Source organism: Muscardinus avellanarius (assembly GCF_963383645.1).
Source record: "Muscardinus avellanarius genome assembly, chromosome: 2".
Classification (NCBI taxonomy): Eukaryota; Metazoa; Chordata; class Mammalia; order Rodentia; family Gliridae; genus Muscardinus; species Muscardinus avellanarius.
Genome location: NC_137787.1, coordinates 63,410,768 through 63,432,542, shown reverse-complemented (window position 1 = coordinate 63,432,542; position 21,775 = coordinate 63,410,768). Strand labels below are relative to the sequence as shown.

The window sequence follows — 21,775 nt, the reverse complement described above, 5'->3', positions numbered from 1 at the left end:
AGCTGCATGACATCTCTGTTTGCAATTGTGTGAAATATTTTGTGCTCTGCCATATTGAAACATTTTAAATTAACAGATTCATAGCCAGATCAAACGAGATTCTTAAGCGTGATGTGCTATGCATACTCCACTATTACGGGCCTTTGATGAAAAATATTAAGTAATTTGAGAAAAACTGTGTAGCTCATTTGAATAACTTCATATATCTGAGAAACCGTGTTGACTTTCAATTACCACACAGTTGCAAGTTTTTTTTTTTTTTTGGGCTGGCAGTGCCCTATTTATGTCTAAGATATGTACTAATATTAGAAGAGTTGCATTTAATAGATAGTAAGACAATTAATGTGAGAGTTAAATCAGACAGAGTTATGTAGTGGAGCTAAGAGCATATTTAAGCGTAGAACTTGCTAATGGGATAAGTAATATAAATTTACCTTTGGGTTAAAGAGAAGTATAAGATCTTACATCAAGCCTGTAGGTAGTAATGCTTCCTCATGAATGAAATTTTTAGATAATAATATTTTTCTATTTGTAGAAATGCATGGCATTATTTTTTGAGCAGCGAGTAATTCATCAGAAACTCTTTAGTCGTTAAATGCTTATGCTAAAGTCATAGTACAATACTTATTCAAGTAGGAGATATTTGACTCTGTCTTTTCATAATATATATCCACTTATATGATTTTATTTGGGATGAGTTTTTAGAATATGGTGCCACAATTTAATGCCACCATTTATAATGGGGGAAAAAAAAAACCCTATGTGGAAACTCCATAAATACTAAGCCTAGCATTAGTAGAGTGCCGGTGAGTGGACAGATCAATAAATTGAGGATTACAGGCCCAGAGCTGCCACCGGTTCTGATCTTGAACTTGTCACTTGCACTTCCTTGAGTGTCTGACAAATGAGGCTAGGACTGTCTTAGGCTTACCTCCCAGGGATGAGTGGACAAATGGGAGAGGAGAAAAGGTAGAAATGCTTTGAAAATTGTGGGGTGCCAGGAAAGCAGTTTATTTTGTAGCATTACGATAACCTCCCCAGCACTGCAGCGGCAATACCAGAGTTTCTATGCAGGGCAGTTGAGAGGGAGTCTCATCCTGAGAGGGCCCCAGGGGACATGTTTTGAAGTTGCATTTTTTATTTAAATTGTGAAAGTTGGCTGGAAAAGCCCCCTAAAATCCCGCAGTGGTGACACTGCCTTTAATATGTCTGAGAAATGTAATGCTAATACCCTATTCCAGGCACCATGCTGGGCATTGGGGATGCTTATCGGCTTGAAGTGGGGGGGCTGTTGGTGGGATGGCTGCCTAAACAACTAACCACAGAGCAGTTAGTGCTTTAATGGAGGTACGTAAAGTGCTTGGGAAATGCATCAGAGTCACCAGGTCTGCCAGGGATACTCCCTGAGGGTTCTGGCCTGGACCTCAAACCTGGTTGAAGGACATTTTACCAGACGCAGAATGGGGTGGGCATGTCGGGTGAGGAGCGGTTTGAGCACAGACAGGAAGGCGTGGCACAGGAATCCACTCATTTTCTCCCTTGTGACCACAAATTCTACTTGTGACCAAGTCTAGAATATAGGAATGTGTGCTCTGTTTTAATAAAACTTAATGATGGAATTTTCTCAAGCACACACACACATACATAAGAATGGTGCTATGAACCCCTGTGAGCAATCTGGGGATCTGATGCTGGGCTGTTTTAACTGGGAACATAACATAACTGGAAATGTCACTTAGATAAATACATGGTTCAAGATAACTGTTCTCCATGGCTAGAGAGACAGACACCTGGCTTTGGAAATAAAAGGGGGAGTGAAAATAGAAAATATGCAAGAGTAAAGAAATATGCCATGAGAGCCAAAGCAAAGTAAATAAGATGAAGCCCTAGAAGTAAGTGCTTGCTGGGCAGCCTGGGAAGTTACCACAGACAGGCCCGCACCACACAAACCCGCACGTGGGGGAGAGTGCTGAACATATGTGGACTGAGGGTTGGGCTGAAGGGAAACATGCAGCTTTTGTGTATTGGCCTCTCAGTGCCTGGGACTGTGATGGGGTGGAGGAGATGAGTGCCTGTTTACCTTGAAATTAGAAAGCCCACAAACACGAGGATAGATAAAACCAGTGGAAAAAAGTCTCAGCACACATATTGTTAAAGCAAAGCAAGCTGACAACTCTCTTGTGGATCTTATTAATTTTTTTTTTCTGAGCAGGGATAGTTAACTAAAAATGAATTATATAGTTCTCACTATTTTGATTCAAGATATCTAAAATGTCACTTTTTAAAAACAGGACCTTGCTGGCATGGTGGCACACTCTTGTAATCCTCGTGCTTGGGAGGCGGAGACAGGAGGATTGGAAGCCAGGTTGGAAGCGCAGGTTGGAAGCCAGCTGTGCTGGCTTAAGAGACCTGTTTCCAAATAAAAAATATAAAATAGGTCTGGGAGTGTAGCCCGGGGATAGAAGGGTTCCATCCCCAGTACCACCAAATAAATAAATAAATAAGTAAATAAATAAGTAAATAAATAAATAAATAAATAACCACTGTTTAATTTTAGTGATTTTTTTTCTCTACATGGTTTTAAGTTTGCTGCCTATGAACTTAAGAACTATTACAGGTTACAGTTTTGGTGGGTGGTTGGTAAGGAAGCATTAGGCACCACATATATTCACATATGCTTTGGTGAATCATTGCCAGTATTCATCATGATGGAGCAGGGATTGGCCAGCAGGATAGACTGGCAGCTGCCTGGATATCTCCTGAACTAGGAGTGGTTTTGCCACCACCTCCTCCTGCTCCTTCTCCCATTCCTTCTCCACTGGGAATTGAACCCTGGTGCGCTTTACTACTTAGCTACATCGCTAGTCCCTTTTATTTTGAGACAGGGTCTTGCTAAATTGCCAGGCTGGCCTTGTAGTTGTGATCCTCTGGCCTCAGCCTCCAGAATAACTAGGATTATAGGTGTATGCCACCACACCCAGCTTTTCCCTTGATTGATTGGAAGTAAATGAAAGTGTTATTTTGTGACCTATGAGATGTGTATGAACTTTTCGTTTCAGTGTTCATAAACAGTTTTATGAGAACACAGACATACTTATTTGGTTACATATTGTCAGTGGCTGTTTGCATGTTGCAAGAGCGGAGCTGCCAGAGAGATTTGTGGCCCACAGGACTTAAAATATTTATGATATAAACCTTTTTTAGAAGAAGCCTGCCATCTCTTGCTCTAGATAAAAGAATCTAAAGAAGCGATTGACCATGGAAGCACTGGAGATGAAAGAAACTGTCTTCTTTGGGGGAAACAAATTCACAATGTTTGGTTGCGTGTCCTTTAATTAGAAATTGTGTGTATTTTCAAGTAAGAATTGCCTCAGGCCCACTGGCTGTCACAGGCCAAAGCAGAGACTGAAGTTAATATGGTAGAATGTATTAAAAAAAAGTTGTAGTTTTATTTTTGGGGGGCAAGGAGGTAGACTGGGGATTGAACCCAGGGGTATTCTACATCTGAGCTACACCCCCAGTTACTTAAAAAAAATTTTTTTATTCTTTATTTTGAAACAGGATCTCACTAAGTTGTGGAAGGCCTCACTAAGTAGCTGAGGCTGGCTGCGAACCTGTGATCCTCCTCTCTCAGCCTCCCAAGTACTGGGATTATAAGCATAGGCCACCACGCCTGGCAGTTTTTTAATTTTTAATTTTAAAAAGTGGTCTTGATAAAGTACTAAGTACTGGCCTTGAACCCTACTGTCTCTACCTCCTAAAATACCAGGAATACAGGGGTGGGCCAGCACACTTGGCAGTTGTTATCTTTTGAAAACAGCTGAGGCGTTGTTCTAAATATTCATGTCTCCTTGAAAGAGATACCTCTTGGGATGGTTTATTTGCATCTGACTTACCCCCAAATAGATGTTAGGTTGGCTATTTTGATGTGGCTGAATGAAGAGTGAAAGAAATCAAGGAACAAATTTGTTAAAACCAAAATACTTTGTAGCACACATGGTGTGAGAAGATGACTCAGATATCAAAGAAGCATGAGACACAGGCCCACCCGTGCAGAAGGGAGAAGATCAAAGAAACTCACATGGCAGAAGAGGATCCCTGGGGAGGCTGGTGTATACCAGGCAGGTCCCCGGGGAGGACATTATCCTGGTAAATTCCTCAGGGTTCAGGGCTGGCCTGGCAATCTTGGAATTCTGATTTGTCAGCACATCCAGAATACATGCCTCTTTGGGGACCAAGGCTTGGGCGCCAGACTCTGAGACCTTACAAATCAGACAATTCATGAATTTGGTGATAAAGTCTGTAACAGCAGAGAAGTGGACACTCACATCCTTTGGCGAATCTACTCCTCCCCTAGGTGAGCTGAAGGGGGGATCCAGTTGCTACCAGGAGCATGTCTCATGCATCTATGAGAAGCCAAGCTGCCAGCAGGTCAGGCTACTCCTGTCTCCTGGCCTGCAGAGAGCATTCCTTTCCTAGAGTGACAGAGCCCAGGAATCGAATTCTAATCAGAAGGCAGTTCTGGGAATGCTTCGGGGACAGCTTGGCCGTCACCTCTTCCAGTTAGATGGCCATTGCAAGTGCTCCCTTAGCACACTTTGTCCAACTCTGTAATAACACAGCACAGTCAGGCGCCGCAGTAATTGCTTGTTTACTTCTCTTTTTGCATCCCTTGACATTGGTCCCTGTATTTTATTAATCATGTTATCTCCAGCTTCAGTGCTGTGCCCTAACTGAAGAAGGAAGGTGCTAGTAGAACAAGGGGGCAGCGGCCACATGCATCTTCCTCCTGGGCATGAAGCAACCCTGCAACCTCATAGGCAGGTTCTTGCATGGCCTCCTTTGCCCAGGACAGGGTGTAAGGGCGTGGATCGGCACCGCTGACATTTGTCTTTGCTGCTCCTTCTGTTTCCTGGCTGATGTGAATCCTTTTTTTTTTTTTCAAATGAATGACATTTCACAGCTCTAGTCTAATTTACTCTTTAAAAAAACCCCATTTTTATTATGTAAAAATTTCAAAATATACAAAAAAGGGAAGAACAGTATTATTCTCATACACTCCCTTTCCTGCTGCAAAACTCAACTCACAGCTAGTCTCTTTATTTATATACCAGTCATCCTCCTCTACCTCCAGGATGATGATGATGATGATGATGATGGTGATGATGATGATGGTGATGATGATGGTGATGATGATGATGGTGATGATATGATGATGATATGATGATGATATGATGATGATGATATGATGATGGTGGTGATGATGATATGATGATGATGATGACGATGATGATGGTGATGATGATGATGACGGTGGTGATGATGTTGGTGATGATGATGGTGATGATGGTGACGGTGATGATGATGATGGTGACGGTGATGATGATGATGATGAAAATAAGGATGGAACCCAAGGGCATTCTACCTCCAACTCTACCTCCAGCCCTTTTTATTTATTTATTTTTGATAGAGTCTCACTAAGTTGCTGAGTGCTTCTCCATATTGCTTCGGCTATTCTCCAACCTGTGATCCGCTTGTCTCAGCCTCCCAAATACTGGAGTCACAGGCATGCACCACCGTGCCTGGTTCTTCCTCTTCCTCTTTGTCGTTATCCTAGTCTTCCTATTATTTTATTGTTGTTGTTATTATATTTCTGTGGTACTAGGGATTGAATTCGGGGGCTTTCTACTTCCAAGCTACATTCCCAGCCCTATTTTTAATATTTATTTATTTATTTATTTATTTTTTAGGTGGTACTGGGGTTTCTGGTAACCCTTCTACCTCCGGGCTACATTCCCAGCCCTATTTTTTAATATTTATTTATTTATTTTTTTTTTTTTAGGTGGTACTGGGGTTTCTGGTAACCCTTCTACCTCCGGGCTACACTCCCAGACCTATTTTTATACTTTTTTTTATTTGGAAACAGGGTCTCTTAAGCCAGCGTGGCTGGCTTCAAACCTGCGCGATCCTCCTGTCTCTGCCTCCCAAGCGCGGGGATTACAAGCGTGTGCCACCACACCCGGCCTAATTTTTAATTTTGAAACAGGGTTTTGCCAAGTTGCTGAGGCTGGCCCCAAACCTGTGATTCTCCTGTCTCAGCCTCCCAAGTACCGGGATTACAGGAGTGTGCAACCATGCCCAGTATTCCAGAATTATTTTGAGGCCAATCCCACACATAGTATTATTTCATCTGTGTTTCTGTTTATAAAATAAAGCCCTAAAGTAAAGGACTCTTTATAAAGAAAACACCATTATCACACATTAAAAACTTGATATTAATTCTCTAATATAATTAACTATCCAATTAATGCTAAAATTTCCCCATTTATTTCATAATTTTCTTTTTTGTGGTTTGTTTGTATCAGAATACAAATAAGTTGTATTTAGTTGTCTTTAGGTCTGGGTTCTCCTCTCTGTGTCTCTTTTTCTTCTTCCTTCTGATAAACTTCTTGAAGAAACTGATATTTTTTATAGTCTGAATTTTAATTGGGCCCCCATGTTGTCTTTTAACGTGTCCCCTATATTTTCTGTAAATTGCTTTTGGATCTAAGAGCATAATTCTCAAAGTGGGCAGTTCTGCCCCTGGGAAGATACTGGGACAAAACATAGACATAGAAAAGAATGTAGATTTGTCACTGCATCTTTCTTTCTTTGCTTAGAGGAGGTTTATTTCCAGGGAGACGCTGATTAATTTTTTCTGAAAAGGGGGTGGTGAGCCAAGTAAGCTTGGGGCTCTCTGGTATAGAGCTTGGTCAATTTTAGATTTGATTTTTGGGTAAGAAACCTTCAACAGAAGAATTGTATAGTTCAATCATAATGCATATACCATCAAGGAGGTTTTCTTATAATATTAGCAATATTTTTTAAGTTTAATGCTTGGCAAGTACCTACCTTCAGTTTCTTGGGGGACATCTTTTTGTGGATTTGCTCCCCAATCTGTGACATACAGATGTGGAACATTTAGAGGACAGCATAGCCTAACCATGTCTGGGTTAAATTCTGTGGTATAGATTTTACTTGTCCTAAAGTAAAAGGATTTGGGGGAAAGGAAGTTTAGCTGGCTCTGGATTCCCTCAGACTGGGGCATGGATGGGAAGGTGTCCCCAGGACCAGAGCCAGTGAAAAGAGTAGCTACCCCACCCGGCACACCACTGGTCTTGCTGCCTGCTCCTCCGCATTTAGCTAGGGTGCCTGAAGGGCGTATTGGAGAAGCAAACTTTGCAAGGCTAGTTCAGCTTCCTTGTTTTAGAGTGCTTCCAAATAAATTTCTGGCTCTTCCAGTGAGAGTGGATTGACAGAGCCCTCTTTTTCAAATTTCCTATTAATTTATAAGGGCTAAGGTCCAATAGCCCTTCTGTGGTAGCTGTTTAGCCTCAGGCAGCTTGCTTTTTTTCATTCCACCTTTATGGTCTAAAAAGTATTGGGGAAGCTGGGTGCGGTGATGCATACCTGTGAATCCAATACTTGGGGTTCATCAGGATTTTTTTTTTTTTTAATGTGGACCATGTAGCCTATGAGTAATGGTAGTTTTACTTTTTTTTTTTAATCTTTATGTCTTTTGTTATTTTTCTTGCTTTATTGCATTGGCTAGGACTTCTGGGACAATGCTGAAGAGTAGGAGTGATAATAGACATTCTCATTTGATTTCTTTTTATTAATAGGTGAATAAGTAAAATTAATTTGAAGCTGGTGTGGTGACACATGCTTGTAATCCCAGGAGCTGGAAGGTTGAGACAGGGGATCTCAGGTTCAAGGATAGCTTCAGCAACTTAACGAGACTCTCAACAACTTAGTGAAACCCTGTTTAAAAAAAAATAGAGCTGGAGCTGGGCGTGGTGGCGCATGCTTGGAATCCCCGCGCTTGGGAGGTGGAGACAGGAGGATCGCACGCAGGTTCGAAGCCAGCTGTGCTGGTTTAAGAGACCCTGTTTCCAATAAAAAAGAAAGTATAAAATAGGTCTGGGAAAAAAAAAAAACCAACAACAACAAAAAATAGAGCTGGGTATGTAGCTCGGAGGTAGAATGTCCCTGGGTTTACAAAAATTAAAAATTAAAAAGAAATAGTGTTGGGGAAGAGAGTGTACCTCTAGTGCTTCTAATTCACAGATGAAGGGAAGAGAGTCCACAGAGTTTAATATTTTGCCTAACTCCAGTTATAGTGGCAATAATTAAAAACATAAGCAATAATAAATGCTGATGAGGATGTGGGGAGATAGGAACTCTGATACACTGTTGGTGGGATTGTAATTAGTGCAGCCTGTTTTTGGAGATCAGTATGGAACTTCCTCAGAAGAATGGCGATGAGCCTGCCATCTGACCCAGCTATACCATTCCTGTGTATCTACCCAAAGGGATCGAAACCAGACTACTATAGTAACATTTTCATATCTGTGTTTAATTTTTTGTGGTACTAGGGATTGAACTCAGGGGCATTCTACTTCTGAGCTATACCCTCAACCCTATTTTATTTTACTTTTTTTTTTAAGTAGGGTCTCACTGAGTTGCAGAGGGCCTCACAAGGTTGGTGAGGCTGGCTGTGAACCTGCATTCCTCATGTCTGCAAATACTGGAATTACAAGCATGCACCACCAAACCTGGCTTCATATCTATGCTCATAGCAGCACAATTTACAATAGCCCAATTATGGAAGTAGCCTAGGTGTACATCAACAGATGGATGGATTACAAAATTATTTATACATACAATGAAATTCTACTCACCATAAAGAAAAACAAAATCATGTCATTTGCAGGGAAATAGATGGGATTGGAGAACATTATACTAAGTGAGCCACAAAAAGTGAAAGATCAGATGTTTCTCCTCATATGTGGAAACTATAGGGAGAAATTGGGAAATAGGAGAGACTCTAGACAGTTGGAGAAACTCTAGTGGAGTGATGGAGGAGGAAGTGGGGAGAGGGAGACTTGAGGCGGGAAACATTTCTATGGGCATGATGTACAGACACAGAGTGATCAGTGCCAATCTCGCTGTCATTCTTGGGGAGGGAAAGGAAGTGGGGTGGGTGTTGGGGGAAGCTCACTGAGTGCTGTGTGGATGCGTGTCTCTGTTGCTCTGAACTTCACCATGATGTTATGATTATAATGTACTAATTTAAAAAAAAGGGACTGGGGACATAGCTCAGATGTAGAATGCCCTTGGCATTCAATTTTCAGTACAAAAAGAAAATGCAGTTGCATTGACTTTGAATTAATATTTTCCACTGAATACATGGCATGTTGCAATTCTGTGTAACTACTTAGATGTAGAGTAATGTGACTTTGGAATCAGCCAAATAGGGGAGGAAATTACATCCTTATATGTTGGCCAAACAAGAGTGTATGCTTCGATCGTGGTCCACCTCTTCTCTGAGGGGATGTGAGGGCAAGGGCATATCTGAAGGAGGAGTATTGGCATCACTCTAACACACAGACAAACAGGGGTCAAGAACCCACAGATAGTTGGTCATGGTGGCACATGCCTGTAATCGCAGGAGTTGGGAGGCTGGGACACAAGGATCTCAGCTTTGAGGACAGCCTCAGCAAGTGGTGAGACTCTCATCAACCTGTTTTACAAATATAAATAAAACAGAACTGGGGGTAGCTTGGAGGGAGAATCCCCTGGGCTCAATCCCCAGTACCACCACAACCACCACAAAAAACAAACAAATAATAAAAAAATACCCTCCACAGGTTATGCCAAAGGGCATAGCCAACTATAAAAGAAAGCATGGGACCAAGGGACATATGCTAATATCATTGCCATAGTCTTAAAATGCTCACCTGTGAGTGATACAATTTTCTAAAAACTTTTATTGAATAATATTGATTGTACATGTAAGTATATCAAATAGGATGACTTGCTTTATAGAAGTATTACCTATATATTGATGAACAATTCAGGATCCTGTCTTTTTTTATTAAATAGAGAATAATTTTTTTTTTTTTTGGGTGGTACTGGGGTTCCTGGAAACCCTTCTATCTCCGGGTTACACTCCCAGACTATTTTATATATTTTATTTGGAAAGAGAGTCTCTTAAATCAGCGAGGCTTGCTTCAAACCTGCGTGATCCTCCTGTCTCTGCCTACCAAGTGCAGGGATTACAAGCGTGTGCCACCACGCCCAGCTACTTGCTCTCTTTTTAATTTTGAGAAACCTCCACACTGTTCTCTGTAATGGTGGCACTAATATACTTTCCCATCAAGAGTGTATGAGGGTTCTCTTTTTTCCACATTCTTGTGAACACATTATTATTATTATTATTGTTGTTGTTGTTATTATTTTCTTATTTTGATGCTAGATATTCTAACAGGTCAGAGGTAGTATCTCATTGAGGTGTGATTTGTATTTCTCTGATGATTAGTGATATTGAGTATATTTTCAAGTACCTCTTGGCTGTTTTGTATATCTTTTTTGGAAAATTTTTTATTCAAGTTTTCCGCCCATTTTTAGTATCTTTTGCTCTTGAGTGTCTGAGAGCCTTGTGTATTTTGGATATTAACACTCATCAGGTATAGAGCTTGCACACATTTTATCCCTTTCTGTGGATTGCCATCACTCTGTCGTGTGTTCCCTTTGCTGGTCAGTTATTGGTTATTTATTGAATAGGTTACAGAAAAAGTTGGGTTCTCAAATCTTACACGCTCTCCTTCTCAACTCTTTAAACACACTGGGAATATAAGAAGGCTCATCTTTTGGTGCTTTCTTGCCATTCCGTTAGCGACCCCTCTCCTTGTTCCCCCTACCTCATATTCTCCCTGACTTTTCCCAGCCCTAAAGTGTTGTAGGAAAAGGATCAGAATCTTCCTCATTGTTTTTCCACTGTGCATTTGTCTGCTTGTCCATTCAGAGACTTTGTGCTCAGCATGTGCCCGATGCTCTTGCTGGGTTTCCATTGGTAAGAGAGATTGAGGAGGCCCTGGCCTTCATGAGTTGAATAGTGGATGAGAAGACAGTCACTCTGCCATTCTTCAAAAACACTGTTTATTGAGTACCTAGCTTGTGCTGCAGCTGGTGAGGAATACAGGTGAACAAAAGAGAAAGTCAAGTGGTAATAAACCCATGAAGCTAAAGGTAAAGGGGGTAGGAGACAGAAGTAGAAAGTACAGGCAAACTACACGGCACGCCAAGTAAAGATAAGAGCAGCAAAGGACAGTAAAGCAGAGAAATAGCGAAGAGACAAGGGGCTGTTGTTATTTCAGAGAGGATGGCCAGAGCAATCTTCCTGTAGAAGCAACATTTGGCCAAAGAATTTATGAATGGGAAGGCCACCCCGTTTGAATGTGAATTGATGTAGTCTAGGCTTTACCCATATATGTAGGTAGATGAGGTATTGCAAAGATACAGGGTCAGACTAGTGCTGGTGGTGAGGACCGGGCGGAATAAATATGGTGCCACCTTTTCTTTGATAACAAGATTTTCTTTTAGGAAAATAGTTGTTGGTGTGATTGATGGAGATAATTTTATAAAATAGCAAAGTGGATAAATGAGGGCCCTTTGGAATTCTGTTTATCCTTTAAATGTTCTTTTTAATTTTGTGGTACTGGATATTGAACTAGGGATATTCTACTTTCAAGCTACACCCCCAGTCTTATTTTACTTTTTATTTTGAAACAGGGTCTCACTAAGTTCTTGAGGACCTTTTTAAGTTGATGAGGCTGAGGCTGGCCACTAACCTGTGATTCTCCTATCGTAGCCTCTCAAATACTGAGATTGTATGAAGGAATGTGCCACCATGCCCAGCTTAAATGCTATTATTTAAAGATAAAAAAAAATACTGTTCAACCATGCATGGTGGTGCATGCTTATAATCCCAGTACTTGGGAGGCTGAGAAGGGAGGATTGTGGTTCATGGTTTGTGGTCAGTCTCAGCTACTTAGTGAGGCCCCTGCAACATAGTGAGACCCTGCTTCAAAGTAAAGGATAAAAAAAAAATAGGGCTAGGGTTTAGCTCAGAGGTAGAATGCACCTGGATTCCATCCCCAGTACTGCAAAAAAAAAAAAAAAAAATACTGTTCACTTTAGTTTTTCTTTATGATAACTTTTCAGGAAAAAGAGAGCTACCCTTATAGAACTGATGAGTACCATTCAGACCAGGAAAAGTGCTACTGTTTAGACAAGGTTATAAAGACATTGTGTGTGCTACTTTTGACTGTGGTTGGTAATGACTGGTGAGGGTGGTCTCATCCTTTCTGTCCTGCCGATGGCTTTTGGGTTTCATATTCGGTCACTTTAGGTTTATTAGGGATGAATTTGGTACCTCTGTGGTCTCAGTGCTCCCTTAGGCTTGTCAGGCTAATGTACTAGAACAAGGAAATGGGTCTACATAGCTAGAAATCCCAACAATTTCTCATTTGAAGTCTTTGTTTTCTGTCTTTAACAATTTTTCTATTGTTACTTCACCATTAGCCTTTTGGTAATGTTTTTGTATTGAATTCTAATCCTATATCTCTCAGCATGATGCAGCAATATGTTTTAATTTTTTATGTCAAGGGTTGAAGGCAGTGTCAGCGCACTGTGCCTCTGTTACGATGTTAGGGTGCCACATGGACATCACTCATTAACATTTCCTGATGGTGTATGAAGATCTAAGTTGTAGAGTTACAGCTATCTAGTGAGTAGGCAGATTTTACATTTTATGTACCTAAAATAATTTTAAAACTTAGACCAGGAATCCCCATTTAATTATCCAGACTATCAGAGCATAAGGCAGCCCTCTATTGATACAACAGGTGCAGGTAGAGAAAGTACCAAGAGAATCATTTAATAACGCAGCTTTATCTCCAAGGCAGATCTCCCAGGCATCGCCAAATTTGGATGCCCAACTGGTTGAATGTGAACAGAGGATGATTTTATTGTGATCTTTCATCTCCTGTGTTGTAACTGTATGTTATCAGCCTGTGAATGCACCTTATCTTTCCCTCAATTGAATTTTATATTATCTCTATTGCTTGGCTTTCTACTTGTACTTCCCTGGATATTTATCTTAACAACTTTAGAGGTTTATTTTAGAATTCAACATTGAACAGGTTATAGTGTCAAAGTAAATTCAGTTTTAAGAACCCTTTGGGTTCAGACAATTCATCTAAATGAGTGAAAACAAATTAAAAAATGGAATAATTTAAAAAATGCTGAAAATTTACCTAAAAGGGAACTTTTATTCTATTTTACTTCAAATTTAAAAGGTGTGTGTGACAACCGGGCGTGGTGGCGCATGCTTGTAATCCCCGCGCTTGGGAGGCAGAGGCAGGAGGATCGCGCAGGTTCGAGGCCAGCTGCATGCGCTGGCTTAGGAGACCCTGTTTCCAAATAAAAATGTAAAAATAGGTCTGGGAGTGTAGCCCGGAAGTAGAAGGGCTTCCAGGAACCCTAGTACCACAAATAAATAAATAAATAAATAAATAAATAAATAAATAAATAAATAAATAAATGGTGTGTGTGTGTGTGTGTGTGTGTGTGTGTGTGTGTGTGTGTGTGTGTATGAATGTTTTACTGGGGATTGAGCCCAGGGATACTCTACCTCTGAGCTACACCCCCATCCCTTTTTATTTTGAAAAAGGATCTCGATAAATTGCTGAACCTGTGATCCTCCTCTCTCAGCCACTCAAGTTCTGGGATTACAGGTATGTGCCACCATACCCCACTTTAAAGAATTTTGCAGTCCAATTTTACCACCTAAGAATGCTTCTACAGATATAGAATAGCATTTGAAGCTTTAAAAAATTTTTTTTGTGGTACTGGGACTTGAAACCAGGGCCATTTTACTTCTGAGATATATCCCCAGCCCTTTTTGTTTTGAAATGGGATTTCATTAGGTTGCTGAGAGTCTTACTAAGTTGATGAGGCTGTCCTCAAACCTGTCATCCTCCTGCCTTAGCTTCTCAAGTAATGGAATTACAGGCATGTGCCTCCATGACCGGCTGAATATACTTTCTTCTGAATTTAGATAACACAAACAAACAATTGATTTCTTGTGCTGGATTCTAATTATTTATATACTTATACAGGAGAAAGATCACTGACAGGACTCTTGTCTCATAGGATTGATATTGAAGATTTTTAAAATAAAAAATTGGTGATAAAGAAGTAAAATTGGTGATAAAAGAAGGAGTAAAGAAAAACATTAAGGAAGAAATCTGCTAATGTTTAGATGCTAAAACAGGAGGCCGAGACAGCAGTGCGATCTCTGGCCAGCACAGGTGTGTTATGGTTATGGAGGTGGTTGCTTAACCAGAAGTTGAGTTCTGTATCCTGCTGCCCTGTGCAGAAACTTATTCAACTCAGGGTCCATTAAACTAACATCAGTCCCTTCAGTTAGGAGTAAATGATTAAAGGGAAACAGCTTTGTGATGTAATTAAAATAATCAAAGATCAGACCCTTCTGACTTTATGAAATTAAAAAAATAGAAATGTAGCACAAATTGAACTAACAACCACGTGCATGTGTGTGTGTATGTGTGTTACTGGGGATGGAAACTAGGGGCATTCTACCTCTGAGCTATACCCCAGCCCTATTATATCATTTTTATTTTGAAACAAGGTTTTGCTAAGTTACCATGTGCTGGCCTTGAACCTATAATCCTCCAGTCTCAGATTCCAGTTATGGGGATCACAGGCATGAGCTACCACTCCTTGTTATACCAACAAATTTTTTTAGAATAACATTTTAACTTTTAAATAGGGATTTAGAGGAAGTTGCAAAAACATGTAGAGGGAGGTCCTATGCAACATTTAAACCTTCAATGGTGTTATCTTAAAACTATACTGTAGAGCCGGGTGTGGTGGCTCATGCTTGTAATCCCAGCTTTCGGGAGGCTGAGACCTGGAGGATCGCGGTTCACGGACAGCCTCAGCTACTTAGTGAGGCCTTCTGCAACTCAGTGAGACCTGGTTTCAAAATAAAGAATAAAAAATAGGGCAGGGGGTGTATCTCGGAGGTCAAATACCCCTGGGTTCCATCCCCAGACCCGCAAACAAACAAACAAACAAACAAAAAAACTATACTGTAGGATATGTCAGGACGAAGAAATTGACATTAGTCCAGATATTAGTCAGTTCTGTATGCACTCATGTTGCACGTGTGGGTGTGCAGCTATGTGTAATGGTATCACTTGTGTAGATTCATATAAGTACTGTCGTAACCCAGGTACAAGAGCGCTCCCTGTCCCTACGGCTCCCCCTTGTTCTGCCTTTGTAGCTCTGCCTACCCCTCTCCTCCCAAGAACAACTCCTTTTTGTTTTGTGGTACTGGAGATTGAACCCAGGGACATTCTACCTCTGAGGTATACCCCTAGTCCTCTCATTTTTTATTTTGAAATATGATCTCACTAAGTTGCAGAGGGCCTCACTAAGTTAGGAGGCTAGCTGAGAACCTCCTGTCTCAGTCTCCCAAGTACTGGGATTACAAGCGTGTACTACCATTATTCCTGGCTAAAAACAACTTTTTTTTTTTGTAGTAATAGGGATGGAACCCAGGGCATTCTACCTCCAAACAACACCTCTAGTCCTATATTTTAAGTCTTTATTTTTAAACGGTCTCACTGAGTTGCAAAAGGCTTCACTAAGTAGCTGAGGCTGTCTGTAAACCACGATTCTCCTGTCTCAGCCTCCCAATGCTGGGATTGCAAGCAAGTGCCACCATACCTGGCAACAATTATTTTTTAAAAAGTAAACAAATATACCTTAGGAGATAGATATAACCCCACTTCATATGTCTTGTCTATTTCTATAAGGCTCTATGTTGATAACTTATGAAATTTCAATTACTGCTTGGTAAACATCAGCCAGCCCAGTTTAGAAAGAATGTGGACACCCAGGAAGGCTGGCCTTAGGTCCCAATTGAGGGTTGACCGTAAGGAAAATGTCACAGTGCTGTGTGCTCTGGTCTCTGTTCCTGCAGCCCTCTGCATGCTCTCTGAGCTTTGTCTCATCTTCCTGTAGCCCCTTGGGACACCTCAAGGTCCTGGGCTGGCAGGAGGACAGTCTACTCCATCTCTTACCTTCATGTTACCCTCCCTGTAACATGCCCTCCTTCCAGGGGCATGTAGGAGCCATTTCCAACCCATTCCAATACCATATCAACTAGGTTTGCCTAGTTGATAGATTCTTGTTTCCCCCTCTGTGTAGATGCCTAGAATTGACATTTTTTACCCACTCTGTATTGCATCTCTCTTGTGGCCAGCCACTTACATGGGAAAAGTTAGGATGATATCTCAGACCTCTCCCTGAGGGTGGACTCAGGTCCCTGTGTTGTACTTCTCTTTCGTATCTGGAATTTCTTAGTTCAGAGCCATAAAGCCCCAAATTTCCTGTTAATCAAGTAATCTGAGCTAATGTGTTAAAGAGTTTAATGTGCTATCTCTTGCAGAAATGAGTGTATTTCAAATAAAGAACCCCCAGCGCTGTGAAAACCTGAGCTCAAGGAACACCAAGATGAAACTCACCCAGATGTGTGCCTTCTAACCTAACTTTAATTCTAACAGGCCTGTCAAGGATGTATCATTTCCCATATATACAGACCAATCAAGGATTTTCTGTACATCATATCTAGATCATAAGAACCTCAGGCTGCCTAGAGTTCTGAAGATGTGCTGAAATCTCAGAGTTGATCAGAATGTGCTTTATCTATTTAGAACCTAAGATTGACTTATAGATACACAACCATAAGCAAATAGTTTAAAGTCAAGCATATTGCAGTGAGTCTTCAATTGTCTAGCATCATAGAGAAGATAGTTTCATATAAGTTTATCCCAATTAGTCATCCAAACTTATCATTATTTAATATTTCTGGTAGAAATACTTCAATGATGTTTAATATGACTGTTGTTAAGGCATACTGAATATCATTTTTCTTTTACTTGATTGAGGTTCAGTATATTGAAGATATAATGAATTCTGTTATAATACTGAATTGGAATTCTGTGTTATAATACAATGATTTTGAAGTACAGGGATTACATGTTTCAACACCAAATGCCCCAGCGATTTGTTTTTCTAGGTTCTGACTGCTTGTGCTTTATTTCTTTGCCTCTCACCTGCTGCTCAGAGCCATTGCTCTCTGCTTGCTGCCCTTTAGGTTTCTGTTTTATCTCCTCCTGAACAAACAGTATATATTGTTTCTAAGCCTTTGAACTTAGAATCCAGGTAACCGGATTTATTAGAGCTTTATGTATAATATCAGTGCATGAATTTTGCCCCCTGAGTCTTTCTCCTTTGAGCCAAGAGTATGAATTCCTGAGTTTTAGCAACTGGAGCTTTGATTTTTGGCACCACAAATCTTTTCAAACTTACTTGCTTACACAATTTCGTTCTTATTACTATTCCTCTTCTTATTATTCTTTGTTGTTGGTACTAGCGGCTGATCCCAGGGGCATTCTACCTCTGAGCTACAGCCCCAGCCTTTTTTTTTTTTTTAATTTGAGACAAGGTCTTTCTAAGTTGCCGAGGCTGGCCTGGAACCTGAGATCTTCCTGTCGCAGCCTCCAAAGTACCAGGATTACAGATGTATGCTGCAAAGCCCAACTCTATGATTTTTTTTTTTTTAGTAACTGGATTTTCAGATACATGTTATCAGAGTACTTTAGGCATTACTATAATAAAATTAATTTTTGCATTTAACAAATATTTGCTGGGTACGTAGGAAGCATTTTCTTTTTCTTTTTCTTTTAGTGTTGACTCTAGATTTCTTTTATTTTTTATTTTTTTATTGAAAGTAAATGTTATACATATAATCTGTGTTTGGTGCATTCTCCCCCACCCCTCTTTTCCCTTCCCCCCTCACAGTACTTAATACCCAGGCTAACCTTGCTATATTCGTACTTCTATACCTATTTGGAAATAGCCGCTCATCAATCAAGTTCAGCCTCCTTCCTTTTTTAGTTTTCCATTCAAACTTTGCTGATATTTCCCTTCCATTATCTGGAGTCCCTCTGGTATCCCCAATGCTCACTTGTTTGGGCATATTAGAGGAAACATATGTCCCTTCTCTTTCTATGTTCGCTGATCTCACTTAACATAATGCTTTCCAGCACTTTCCATCTCTTTACGAATGACGTGATTTTGTTCTTCTTTATAGCTGAATAGAATTCCATTGTGTGTATTTCCCATAACTGCAAACCATTCATCTGTTGATGGGGGCCTAGGTTGTTTCCAAATTTTGGCTATTACAAATTGTGCTGCTATGAACATAGGTATGCATATGTTGCTGTAGTTCTCTGTTTTCAACCCCTTTGGAAAAATACCCAGGAGTGGTAGAGCTGGATCATATGGTGGATCTATTCCCAGTTTTCTAAGGAATCTCCACACAGATCTCCATAGTGGCTGAACTAGTTTGCACTCCCACCAACAATGTAAAAGAGTCTAGGAAGCATTTTCTAATTGCTTAAGAATTATCAGTGAGCAAAAGAGAAGACCCTTGTTTTCATAAAACTTATTTTCTAGCAGAGGAAATAGGCAGTAAGCAATAAACGTAACAAATTACATGTTATGTTTGAAAGTGACTTGTGTTAATAGAACAAAAACAAGAACAGATAGAGCTCAGTAAGGGATGAGGAGTATTAGTGAAGGTGGTGAAGACTGTAATATTAACTAATATGGTCAAAACAGGGTTCCTTGGGAGGGTGGTTTCAGCAAAGAGGCCAAGGAGTTTAACAAAGCCTACAGTTAGGGTTAGAATTCCTGGCCACAGGAATAGCCCACATGAAGGCCCTGGTGTGGGTACACATGGGTATTCTTTGAGGAACGGTGAAGAGATGGTTTTGGCTAAATTTATTAGCAAGAAAAAGAGCAGAGAATGAGGGCAGATCATGTGGGGACTTGAAAGCTATTATATGGGCTTTGGCTTCTGCTCTAAATGAAGTGGGGAGCCATGTAAGGGTTTTGAACAGAGTAATGATAAAACCTGATTTACCTTTAAAAATATCACTATTGCAATAACATTGAGACAATGTCATGGGCAGGGTCAGTGGTGGAAGAAGGGAGACCTATTAGAAAGTTATAACAGTAATGCAGGTAAAAGATGATGGTAACTTAGATCAGGTGACAGCAGTGAAGATGGTTAGAGGTGGTAGGGTACATTTTGTGGGTAGAACCAACAGGACTTGCTCATGAATTGAATATGAGAATGTGTGAGAAAGAAGATTCAAGGATTCTATAATTCATATATTCATATAATTCATATAATTCAATAATTCTAAGGGTTTAGACAGGGTAATTGGAAGGATTGTTTGTGTGTGTGGGGGGGTGCATCTGGTGCGCTAGAGAGGGCTGTAGATAAGGCACATTGGGAGGATAAGAGGCGTGCAGCGAGGACCTGTTGAGTTAGCAGTGTCTAGTAGACGTTCACATGGAGATGTTGAGTAGAAAATTGGATATGTGACTGGAGTTTGGGAGAGAGGTCTGTGCTAGGGATATAAATTTGGGAGTCATTAATACATAGATGATATTTGAAGCCATAAGACTGGAGAACACCAAGGAAGTATGTATTAAAAGATTAAAGTTCAGGAAGAAAAGGAGTAACTAGCAAGAGACTGTGGGGAGAGACCAGCAAGGAAGGAGGAAAACAAAGGAGTGTGTGACAGGCAAGAAAAGGTGTCTTCAAATATTCAGATCGATTGTGTCATGTTGACAAAATATGGAAGATACAAACCAGGAAGGAGAAAGAGGACGTCTGGGCTTGCATGTGCAGTTTTACATTGTATAGGTGATGTGGCTGATGGGTCTCCTTTCCTACTCTAGTTTATAGTTGGGCTGATTGCCTGCTATCAGGTCTTGGCATAGCATTGGAAGCTGGCAGTACTAAAAACAAAAATAGTTGGGCATGGTGGCGCATGCTTGTAATCCCCGCGCTTGGGAGGCTGAGACAGGAGGATCGTGCAGGTTTGAAGCCTGCCATGCTGGCTTAAGAGACCCTGTTTCCAAATAAAAATATAAAAAGTAGGTCTGAGAGTGTAGCCCAGATGTAGAAGGGCTTCCAGGAACCCCAGTACCACCAAAAAATAAAAAATAAATAAAAAAATAAAAGATCTCTCACCCAAAATGGGGGGCAAACCCACAGCTCTGGCTTGACCATAGTGAGGTTCTTTACTGGAATAGAGGTAAATGATAAAGTCCAGGTCAGGAAAGCTGAAAAAAAGCAAGTTATTTGAGGTGCAGAGGGCAGGAAGGGGGAACAACATGGATGTGGTTATGAAATCAGAGGGTGTCATTTCTTTGTAACAGATGAGGGAAAGAACAGAGAATCAACATCACTCAGATAGATACTGAGCAGCAAGGAAGCAAAGTCTCACAGCTGAGGCACGCGGGCTGCTGTGAAACGCAGAAGTGATATTATCAATAAAGCCAGAGCTGGCAAGTGATTAACAAATAAACAACATATGGCTCATTGGTTGCCATGTCCCTAGAAACAGAGCCTCTCAGGAGATTGTGTGCCTCTGTAAATGAGTTTCTAGTCTGTGCACACATGGTTCTGATGCATATGGCCATTGTGAAACTGTATTTACCCAGTGTACCTCAGAAGAACTACTACCCAAAAGACAGCTGGAGGCTTCTGGCTCAGGACAAGATGGAATGGATTCAATTCTCCCTATTCCTCCCCTAAATATACTTGTAAAACCTGGGTATTATACATCCAACAAACAGAACAATTTTCCAAATGGTTGATAGGAAAAGGCATACTAGCTGTGGACATTTGTATCTGAAGAATGATACAATGGTGAGTTATTTGAGTTTTCTTTTTGTCTGATATATCCCAGGATGAGTCCTAGGATAAACAGCAGCCTATAACCTCTCTCTCCCTTGCTGCCCTCCTCAAGGCTGTACAAGCCTTCTGTACCGTCAGTTCACCATAAGGCTGCTTATCTTATCTTGAGTCACATAGAAACAAGGAAACAGTTGTCAAAAGCATCCTTTATGCCAGGTGCGGTGGCGCATGCTTGTAATCCCCGCGCTTGGGAGGAAGAGACAGGAGGATCACGCAGGTTTGAAGCCAGCTGCATGCGCTGGCTTAGGAGACCCTATTTCCAAATAAAAAGATGTAAAAATAGGTCTGGGAGTGTAGCCCGGAGGTAGAAGGGCTTCCAGGAACCCCAGTACCCCCCCCCCAAAAAAAAAGCATTCTTTATGAAACCTTTGCATGATGCATTAACCTTATATTGAGCAATGTGCTACATGTGATCCTGATGCTGGGGCTTGTTCTTGAGAAGGACCTCGGTCTATGCCATTGTAGAATTACCTAGACAGAGCGAGTAGAGGAGCAGCTAATATAATTGTCATACATGTTGTGAAGGACCAGGTCAGGCTATGAGAATATAAACAAGGGGGATTCTGAGTCTGGAAAATCAAGTGAGGTTTCCCCAGAGCAGGTGGCATGGGATCGGTAAACAGAAGAAGAAAGAGGCGAGAGGACAGCAGAGGGTTGCACGTATTCATACATTCTGATTATCATCTCATCCACATGATTAATTCCCTGCTCAGGAAAACTTCCCAATTAGCCAGGAATACATGAATTGTGAATTACTTTGATCTAGTGATACATAGATTAGGAAAAACTGACCCACAGATTTCAGTGGTTTGATATAAAGGAATTTTAGGGAATAATTAATGCTGACTATTCCTGTTTTATGTAATAAAAATATTGTCCAGTTTATCCTTTTTAAAAAACATTTGTTATACATGGGTGTGTGAGTACATGCCTGTAATCCCCAGTACTTGAGATGGTGAGACAGGAGGATTCTCAGGTTCAAGGCCAGCCTTAGCAGCTTAGCCAGACACTCAGCAGCTT

The 21,775-nt window shown here is 40.7% G+C and overlaps 1 protein-coding gene across 11 annotated transcripts in view; it reads left to right on the top strand.

Moving 5' to 3' along the window:
• RAPGEF4 (Rap guanine nucleotide exchange factor 4) overlaps positions 1-21,775 on the top strand; it is a gene marked incomplete at both ends in the record, with an annotated part of 342,537 nt that overhangs the window by 863 nt on the left and 319,899 nt on the right. The window lies entirely within an intron of this gene.